General features: G+C 46.6%; 1 protein-coding gene across 2 annotated transcripts in view; it reads right to left on the bottom strand.

The window, feature by feature from the left end:
* The window catches only part of WWC3 (WWC family member 3), a 96663-nt gene extending 93579 nt beyond the window's left edge, over positions 1 to 3084 (bottom strand). For both annotated transcript variants that reach the window (XM_032679851.1, XM_032679850.1), the window contains exon 1: positions 2957 to 3084. The gene's annotated coding sequence lies outside the window, so the exon portion shown is untranslated. The remainder of the gene's footprint in view (positions 1 to 2956) is intronic.
* Between the last annotated feature and the right edge of the window lie 5821 nt (positions 3085 to 8905).

Below are 8905 nucleotides of genomic sequence, written 5' to 3' on the forward strand. Positions count from 1 at the left end.
CAAGGATCATCAATATCAACCACAAACATAGTCAGTCTTCTATAAGATCGTTTACAATGTCCAGTTATTGACCAGAATCTCAATGTAGCAAGTACTGTGCAAACACAAGATAAAAAGGTAGTTCACAGCCTTAAAGAACTTACAATCTATTAAGATAAAAGACAACTACTGCCACAAGATGAAAACATGCACTGAAGGGCTCCTATCCAAGACCTACAGGATCTGCCAGACAACTGTCCCCAATCCATTCATTACACACAATCCACACAGAGCAACACAGTATCTTCCCAAACCTAACCACTGATTTGATACTAAAGATCCTTCTCAAATCTGCTCATTTTATCACTCTTCTACCTCTTTTTTCTTACAGAAAACCATTAGGTACCCATTTCTGAGTCCTTTATCTCTTCTTACTTCTTATTATTTTGATTGGCCTCCCTTGCCCTCATCATCATCTCTTTCCCAAACTCCAAAATCCTTTATAAAGCACATTTCTTGCCTCAACTTCTCCAATTAGCATTTCTTTGTCTTCTTGGCTTCGATGGGAAAACACTGGGAGTGGGTAAAGAAGGGATTTTTGTTTTGTTTTGTGGGGGGATTTTTAATCAAATAATTACTTCAAATCAAATTCACTAACCAAACTACACAAAAGGCTGAGAAATCTCAGGGGGAATGCTGAAAAGAAAAACAAACTACTGAATGCCAGCTACATGGAAAGAGGAGCCTGTGGGGATGCTTAGAGACTACTGCCCATAGGAAAGCTTGGAGGTGCTGATTCTCAGAGCCCTTGATCAAGTGCAGCAGGGCCTGAGGTCTCACTTAGTCCAATTCCTCCTGGATAGAAACAAAACCACTTGAACACAGAAATGGGGGGCTGAACTCTTGTCACTCCATGCCAAACTCATAATGCTGAGGTACATATGCTATAAGCAGGTTATTCTGCCCTCCACCTAACCACTTTTTGCAAAAATACAGCTTCAGTACCGTTTCACTGCTACTCTTACCTATCTTTCACAAACCTTGGCAGAAAACAACTAACCTGATCCTTTCCTACTTTGCTGCTGCCCACGGGAATCTGAGTAGCTTCAATGAAACCCAAAAAGACTGGTCACTTTGCACTATCCAGAACCCAGGCATCTCACTAAAACAACAATAGCCTATTCCCAACCAGAGATTAACTCTGCAGTCACAGAACTAGCTCCTGCTACTTGAATTCTGTACTGCAGAACAGATAACATGATAACACGCTCATGAAAACATCATGTCTTTTCTATCTGCCCCAATGTAAATCTCTCAATCTCTGCTCTACAGCCTGCTCTTACCCAATGTGAAAAATAAGTCTAAGTTTAAACCTTGGTGTGAAATATTTAGACAAAATTTCAAGCAACATATGGCATTCCAATTATTTCTTCAAAACATGGCGTCCTAATTTTAGCAACACTATTTAAGTCGAACAGTAACTCAATTTTAACACCGTAGTAAATGGCTAAATCTTTTCTGTTACTGTCTGTATGGAAGATATTCTAGAAGACAAAAACCTCATACTCTTTGAAATGTAATGGTAAGGATGACAGGCAGAGAAGCAACAGACACGTAGTGGTGTCATCAGTTACCTTTACAACAGTTTTAAAAGTAAGCTAACAACGTGTATGTGCATTTTAATGCAGAAAAATGTGCTATCTAAAGCACACAAACAAAGATTTAATGCCTCAGCAAAAAAATATGTGCATGCATAAGTACGTCCAAATAACGAGACAAAAGATCTTGATCCGGTAGGTAAATATTTAGGCCATTTAAACAGTTATGTATCGTCGTGCAAGACGACAGGAATCTCACAAATTACTACAGTCTTTAAACCAGACTCTGCTTAAATGTTTCTGTGGCCTGCTTAACATTCCAGGCATACTTCTGGCAAGGTAGCTCTGGCTGAGGTTCAAACTGTCCTTGTCCAACTTTCACTTACTATAAAAACATTGTTTAATATAGAAAAGTATACACAGAGACATATGTTTCTTATTTCGCAGACACCTAGAATACTGACACTTGTGTTCACTAACTCCGCGTGGAAATTTTTAAGTGAACGCTTTGAAGCGATGTCGCTTTCACCGGGCAGTACCCGCAACAGAGAGCCCACGCTTCCACCAGATTTCAGCCACGACGCTTAAATACTGCTTATAACGCAATTCTGCCAGAAGCCATAAGACCTGCCCGTATTTATTCACCCTAAACGAGAAGAAAAGGCCCAACTCGGTGTCCCCAGCACCGCCGGGCCCTGCAGACGCTGCCCGAACACCACGCAGCAGCAGATTTTTGCTGCTAATTCGCAGCAGACCGCGTATTTGTCAAATTAAGTGCAGGAATTTCCCGGTTTGCTTACCTCCACGCAGCGTTATCTTTTATGAGGAGGTAATCTACCAAATTACTCCAGCATGCCTCCAGCCTGCTGCTGCCAATTAGTTCAGCCCGGCTAATAAATCAGGATGGCCAAGCCGCTCGGTTACAGCGGGGCTGCTCCGGTACGCGGCGAGTACAAACACGGGCGGTGTCACTGCTCCTGCTTCCCCATCTCCCCCCGCACTGAGATCACGCTTGGTCAGAGCACCCACCGCAGGGCGGGAAGCCTCAGGGGTTTTTTTGTTTGGTTGAGTTTTTTTCTGTATCTAATTTAACATTAAGGCTGGCGGCAAACCCGTCAGCAGCAGCGGTAGGGGCTCTGCCCCTCAGGTCCCTCCACGATGGGCCGGGGAGGGCCAGAGTGGCAGAGCCCCCACCCCGGGCCGCGGTCCCGCCGCAGGGCGAAGCCTCGGAGCGCCCCGCCGGCAGCGGCACCGGCGGCCCCGCCGCCCACACCCTCCCGGCGGACGGGGGAAGGAAAATGTCGCCGACGGGCCCGGCGCCGGCGCCCAGCGAGGTGAACTGGGCTCGATCCCTCCTCCCCCCGGGATCTCCCTCATACCTGTCTCGGGGGTCGATCCACGAGGTCTGCCGGGTGTTGTGGTCGATGTAGAAGACTCGCCCGTCGAAGTCCCTCGCCTCCTCCCAGCCGGCGGGCAGCGGCAGCTCGGAGCTCTCTCGGCCGCGCTGCCCGCCCGCCGCCGGCCCCCCGCCCTGTCCCGCCGCCTGCTGCTGCCGCCGCCGCCGCCCGCCGCTCAGCCACGGCATGGCCGCTCCGCCGCCGGGCCGCCGCCGCCCCGCTCCGGCCGAAACCCGCTGCCCGCCCGCCGCCGGGGCAGCTCCAGTCCCGCCCGGGCCGCGGCCGCCCGCCGCCTCCTCCTCCTCTTCCTCCTCCAGCACTAACAGGCGGCCCCGCAGGGAGCGGGACTCGGGCGGCTCCGGCTGCGCCGCGCCGAGCTCATCCTCCCCCGCGCCAGCCCCGCTCCAAGCCGGGACCAGCCCCGCCGCGCTTCCTAACCCCGCCCGGGACCTGCCCCGCGCCGCCGCGGCTCCCAGCCCCCGATCCCGGCCCGAGTGCCCCCGCCCCGCCGCTCAGCAGCGCCCCGCCGCCGCCTCCCGCCCGGCGCCTGCCCCGGCCATCTTCCCTCCCTCCGCCCCGCCCGGCCGTTCCCACGCCGGGGCCGCGGAGCCCTCCCGCCCCGGCCCGCTCCCCGGGGCACGGGGGAAGCAGCGGGGCCGAGCCCGGGGCCGCGCCCCGCGGAAGCCGGGCCCAGACCCAGGCACATCGGCGCTGAGAGAGGGCGGCAGCCTTCCGCCCGGGCCGGGGGAAGGAGACCGAGGCCCCGTCCTGTCCCGCCTCGGGGCCTGTGCCTGTGCCACGGCCCCATGGGGGGATGAAGGAAAAGGGGAGCCATGGCTGGCCCTCGCTGGGTCATGCATCCCCCAATGCCCGCCCGAAAAGCCTCGGAGGTGCTAAGCGATCTGGATGTGCACAGGGACACGGGGAAGGGATGGGGGTCTGCTGCAGAGCCTCAAAAGGTGACGGAGCAGAGGTGCTGGAGACCACACGAGTCACAGAGATCATGCTCAGATAAAGGAGAGTGGAAAATTGTACATCTTGCTTGCTTGACATCTCAACCTGGTCCCTTAACCCCATTCTGTAGAGCAGAAAGCAGCTGTGTGTGATTTGATCTGAGCCTGCTGGAGACCGCAGAGCAGGGTTCCAGCTACCATCTAGAACTAAATTCCACAAAACTTAGTTAAAACAGGGTTAAAAGTTGGCCTGTGGTATTCCATGCTTTTGCAGGATCCTGCCTTCAGCTAAACCTTTGAAAATCTGGACATAAAGAGTTAAGATACTGCAGGATAAGCTTCTGGAAACTAGGAAAGGAGTTAACAATATATTCTCAAACAATCTGAACTCAGCCCCCTGAAACTGGCGATACCCTGCCAGGGATTATATTGCAATTCCAATTATGTTCCACTTGCATCCACCGTTTTAAGTTACATCTCTATGAACATTAATTGCTGCAGTGTGGTTATAAGCACAGGAAATTAGAGGACTTTTACTCCTGACTTCTTGGGCTTTTCTATGCCACCCCACCCCCCATAAACCAGTGGTTATCCAACAGCCGTGCGTGAGAGAAGCAGTATAGATAATAGAACAGATATGACTTTCTGCCTATGTTTTGTAGGTTATTTCAGTGGTAGCAAACTGTAGTCTTCTTACCAGGGCTACTGTCAGCAGTGAGAGGTGATATGAGAGTAATAGATGGGTTTAGTGATGAAAGCGAAGTGGTGTAGGAAGCTCTAAGGGCAAAGGTGTAGTAGATTAAAAATGTTGTAAAGGTGTAAAATTTAGCAAATGCGAGGTTGTAGATCCGATCATCCAAATAATAGCAGCTTATGTTTGGATCAGCTCATCTCAACAGAGTTTGCTTCAGCAAACACTGTCAGGCTGTTTCATGTGATCCCAAGAGTTCAGCACTATCTCTAGGAGCAAGGTGCTGTTTGTGTGCTACATATGATTTTAAGGAGTATTTCAAAGAGGGCAAAGTTAAGGCACAGTACAAACTCTATTTTTTGGTGGTTGCAGTTTCTATTATTTTAAGTATATCTCCCAGATTTTCAGAGGTTTTGTTTAGCAGACACACGCATTCTCAAATGGCCTATGTCTATATTAACATTTTGGGAAAGTGGATTTTTTTGTTTCAAAAATTACCTTCCCTAAATTACCTTAGCACAATGGCTGCACAGCTCAGCATCACGCAAAGACACTAGGCTAGTTCATAATACCTGGAAGCAGTAAAGCCAGATTGCTGTAATAATCCACCAAAACTAATTAGCCCTGCTGAGGATATGTGCAGCACTGCCCTCCAACATGGTCTGGTTCTTCCTCATCAGTCCCTGGAGTCCCAAAAGATGATCAAGCTTCAGTGAAGAACCTGTAGATGGAGTTTGCAGAAACGATGTGGGACTGACCGTGGAGGCAGCAAAAAGGGGGCAGGGAGCTCAAGACAGCAGTAAGCAAGAGGGGAAATGGCAGGATTGAGTGTGGAACATTTCGTTCAGCTCAAAGCCCTTCAACTAAATTCTTGTCTTAACTTTGGCAAATTGCTCCAGGTTAGAGCCAGAAAAGGACTTGGCTGGGTTGTAGTTTCTCAGGCAGAATTATGATGCACATGTTCCATGTAAAACATGAGCTGTATGTCCAGTGTGTCCTGGATTTAATGCATTCATTATAAAAGCAGTTGAGGATGCATATGCTACTGTGTAAAGGAGAGGTACAAGATTTTCAGGTGGCATTGTAGCTGCTTCTGCCATTGACAGAATCTTGAACAAGATTCTGCCTGAGCAAAGTTTGTAGGCTAGATGTGAGAACATGTCCTAAAAAACCTTAGATTTAAAATATTCCTAGACTTCAGATCTAACTTTTAGGCTGCCTGTATCTAGAAAAATCATTAGCTTCAGCTAGGAGCTGAAGCTTCTTAAATGCACATGAATAAAGGTGTTGAAAAACCTGATTCCAAGAGTCCAGCCAACTGTGCACAGAGCTGTCTACAGGAACCAGTAGGAAATGATAGGGCTAGCACTTGCCTCACAAGAATAGAAACTCCCTCTGTCTGCAGCGCATTCATGCCGAGATGCCAGGCAGGAACTCTCAATTATTTTCCAGGCCAGAACAGTACCCTTCCTCGGATGTTACCTCATCCTTCTGCCCATTCCTTGTGAGGAAATGAACAAAGCATTCAGGAGCCAGGGATTATTTCTGAGTAACATTAAAAGGCAAGAAGAGAAGAACCTGAAAAGGTCACTGTGGTTTTCATGCCAAAGTACTAATTTGCAATGCATTTTGTGCCATCCTTACCCTGCAATGAAACCTTCCCAGGCCTGCATTGCAGCTCCCTCCGTTTTATTTTCCTTTCTCTTCAATGTCTATCATACTTCCAGAGCGTAAAAGCAAAAAAGGGACAGAGAACCTGGTGCACCACAGCATATCTCTTGTTTGGGTTGCAGAAAGGAACCACTCTGCCAAACAAAGATGACCTGCATAGTATGAAACAGGTAATAACACAGAAGATCTTCACTTAAAATAGATAAAAGTCTGCCACAGGAAGTTAAATGCTTGCAGTACTTATTATAATCAATCTGCACAAATGGCAATAAATCACGTTATATTTATAAAGCTATATCTACAAAGGTTTACATCTGTCCCTTGTCTCGCCTATATCTTCTCCAGATATACATAATACACATCTCAATGCTCACGTATTTCAAACACCTTCATTCCACACCTGTTTTCCTTTCCTTCCACTTTTTTCCACCCACAAACATTGCTCACACATTCACTCATTCCTCAGGCACACCTATGCCCATTAACTCAAACTTACATAAGCAACTTTTCTTCATGTGCCCTTCCTTGCCATCTTCAGTGTTTATAATCACAGGTTCTACATATCTTCTCTGTTAAACATGCTCTTATAGCCAGGTCCATAATTGATATCACAACATTTTCCATAGAAAATGTAGATAACATTTCCCACTGTAAGTTGTAGATAACAAGTTCCAACTTTCCTGCTGTCCACAGGAAAAGCCCTTAATTTTGCATAAAAATCCCAACCTCATTTTGGCACTCCACTTTTTTCTCACAACTGCTGGAAAATGGCAGTCAGTCAGAACTGATATCTCATTGTGTATAATAACAACTCCATCCCCATCTTCTAATTGTGAGCACTTATTTGCAATTTAGCTCCCATTTCCCAGATATTCCAGCCTGTGGGGGACCTTTTTACTGTTTTGATAACTAAATAAAAATTGTCACTTCTCTGAGATCATAGATGTCTTCTGGAACAGCAGAGCAAAGGCTTCTTCATCATCATTGTCCCAATGGCTACCTATGACACTCATCCTGCAAGCTGGGGCTTGCTGCTTTTCCCATATCCAACAGAATAAAATCATGAGAGACTGGGACATAATTTCTTATTAGCTCTGTCCCTTTCAATCTTTTCTGTTTGCTACACATACATGTGTATGCAAAAAGATAAATATAAATGCAAAGATAAATTAGAGATAAGAGGACATAGAGATAGGTACACACCTACACGTGAACACATATACACAGAAAAATAAATTGTAAGGCCCATCTTTCCAAACCAAATAAATATGCATATTGCGTGTGACAATCTAGTAGCTGTTTGAACGGCTTCACTGCTGAGAAATCTGTCTCGGGGGGAGGCTCTCCTTGGGCTGCCATACGGAGATTTAAGCATCCCCCAGTATAGTGGAAACCTTTACTGGTGGCCCTGCTTTTGCAGCCTCAAGCTGGTGTGGCATCTGAGTTCTTTCAGAGGGCAGCTGGGCAAAGCAGGGATCTGCTACTTGGGTGCGTGAAACCCCAAGTGGGACACTGTCCCTTCCACAGGGGTAGCGACTGAGACAGTAGGGGAACTGGACAAGCACCAATCCCCATGGATTATGTAGGGGTTCAGGGATGGTATAGTAGGTGACAGATGTTGTAGGAAAGATGATCAGCAGTCAGAAGAAATAAAAAGTAGCAAACCTTCAACTCTTGCTTGCTGTCAGCAGCCAAGAGCAGGGCTCCAGGAGTAGAGGGTCTGTTGATGATCATTCTCTGGCTCAGCTGTAGATGTAAAGGGTGTCAGAAAGTAAAGCAGAAATATAAAATCCCTGAGGGCTTTCCTGATGGGATACAGAGTAGGGAGCTCTGTGTGTGTACCTGTTAAGGAAGCAAATTTTTCCCTCTACACGTTGAGCAGGTCTGATAAGACACATTTCTTGAGGCAGGGTATCTCCACATAGAAAGTAGCCTGAAAATCCCAAATCAGTGGGAAAAAAAACGCAGAGGATGTCTGAATCTAACATGAAGTATAATGGAAGGGTTTCACAAACAAGAGTGTTTTATCAGGAGGCATTTAGTCTGCATCAACAAGTCATCTGAGAAAAGAAGTAATCCTACAAGCCCTTTGTAATCATTGATATTTTTCCCCCTGCTTTTTCTCTTAATAGTACTTCTAATTAAACGGAGCATGGAAGGTCTGTAGTTACAGTCTTTGGGTCAGTAGTTCACATCCAGCTGAGGAAATAAATAATAACAAGCTATTGTCTGGTGCTTCACTTCCTGGTAGGGAAATAACAAAGAGTTGCATTGCAATAGTGCATACTATGCATAGATGACACATGAGGTAGATGACAAAGAGGACAGTACATTTGAGCACATTAAGAAAATAGTCTCTTACAGTATTTTTAGTTCAAGCATTGAGGCTGTGGTTTGTCTTTGAATGAATGCAATTCAAATGCTTAGATACTCACCGCAATGAAATGTATACATGGCTATTTTTTCTCCTATCATTATGCCCATAAACCACTGAAATATGTATATAATATGCTCTTATAATGCATATTTGAAATTCTGTGGTGTGCCAAAATTCTTCATTTATGACATTGATTTAATACACCATGTATAGGAGGAATTACTGAACAGAAAATTTTA

Source organism: Chiroxiphia lanceolata, chromosome 2, assembly GCF_009829145.1.
Source record: "Chiroxiphia lanceolata isolate bChiLan1 chromosome 2, bChiLan1.pri, whole genome shotgun sequence".
Lineage (NCBI taxonomy): Eukaryota > Metazoa > Chordata > Aves > Passeriformes > Pipridae > Chiroxiphia > Chiroxiphia lanceolata.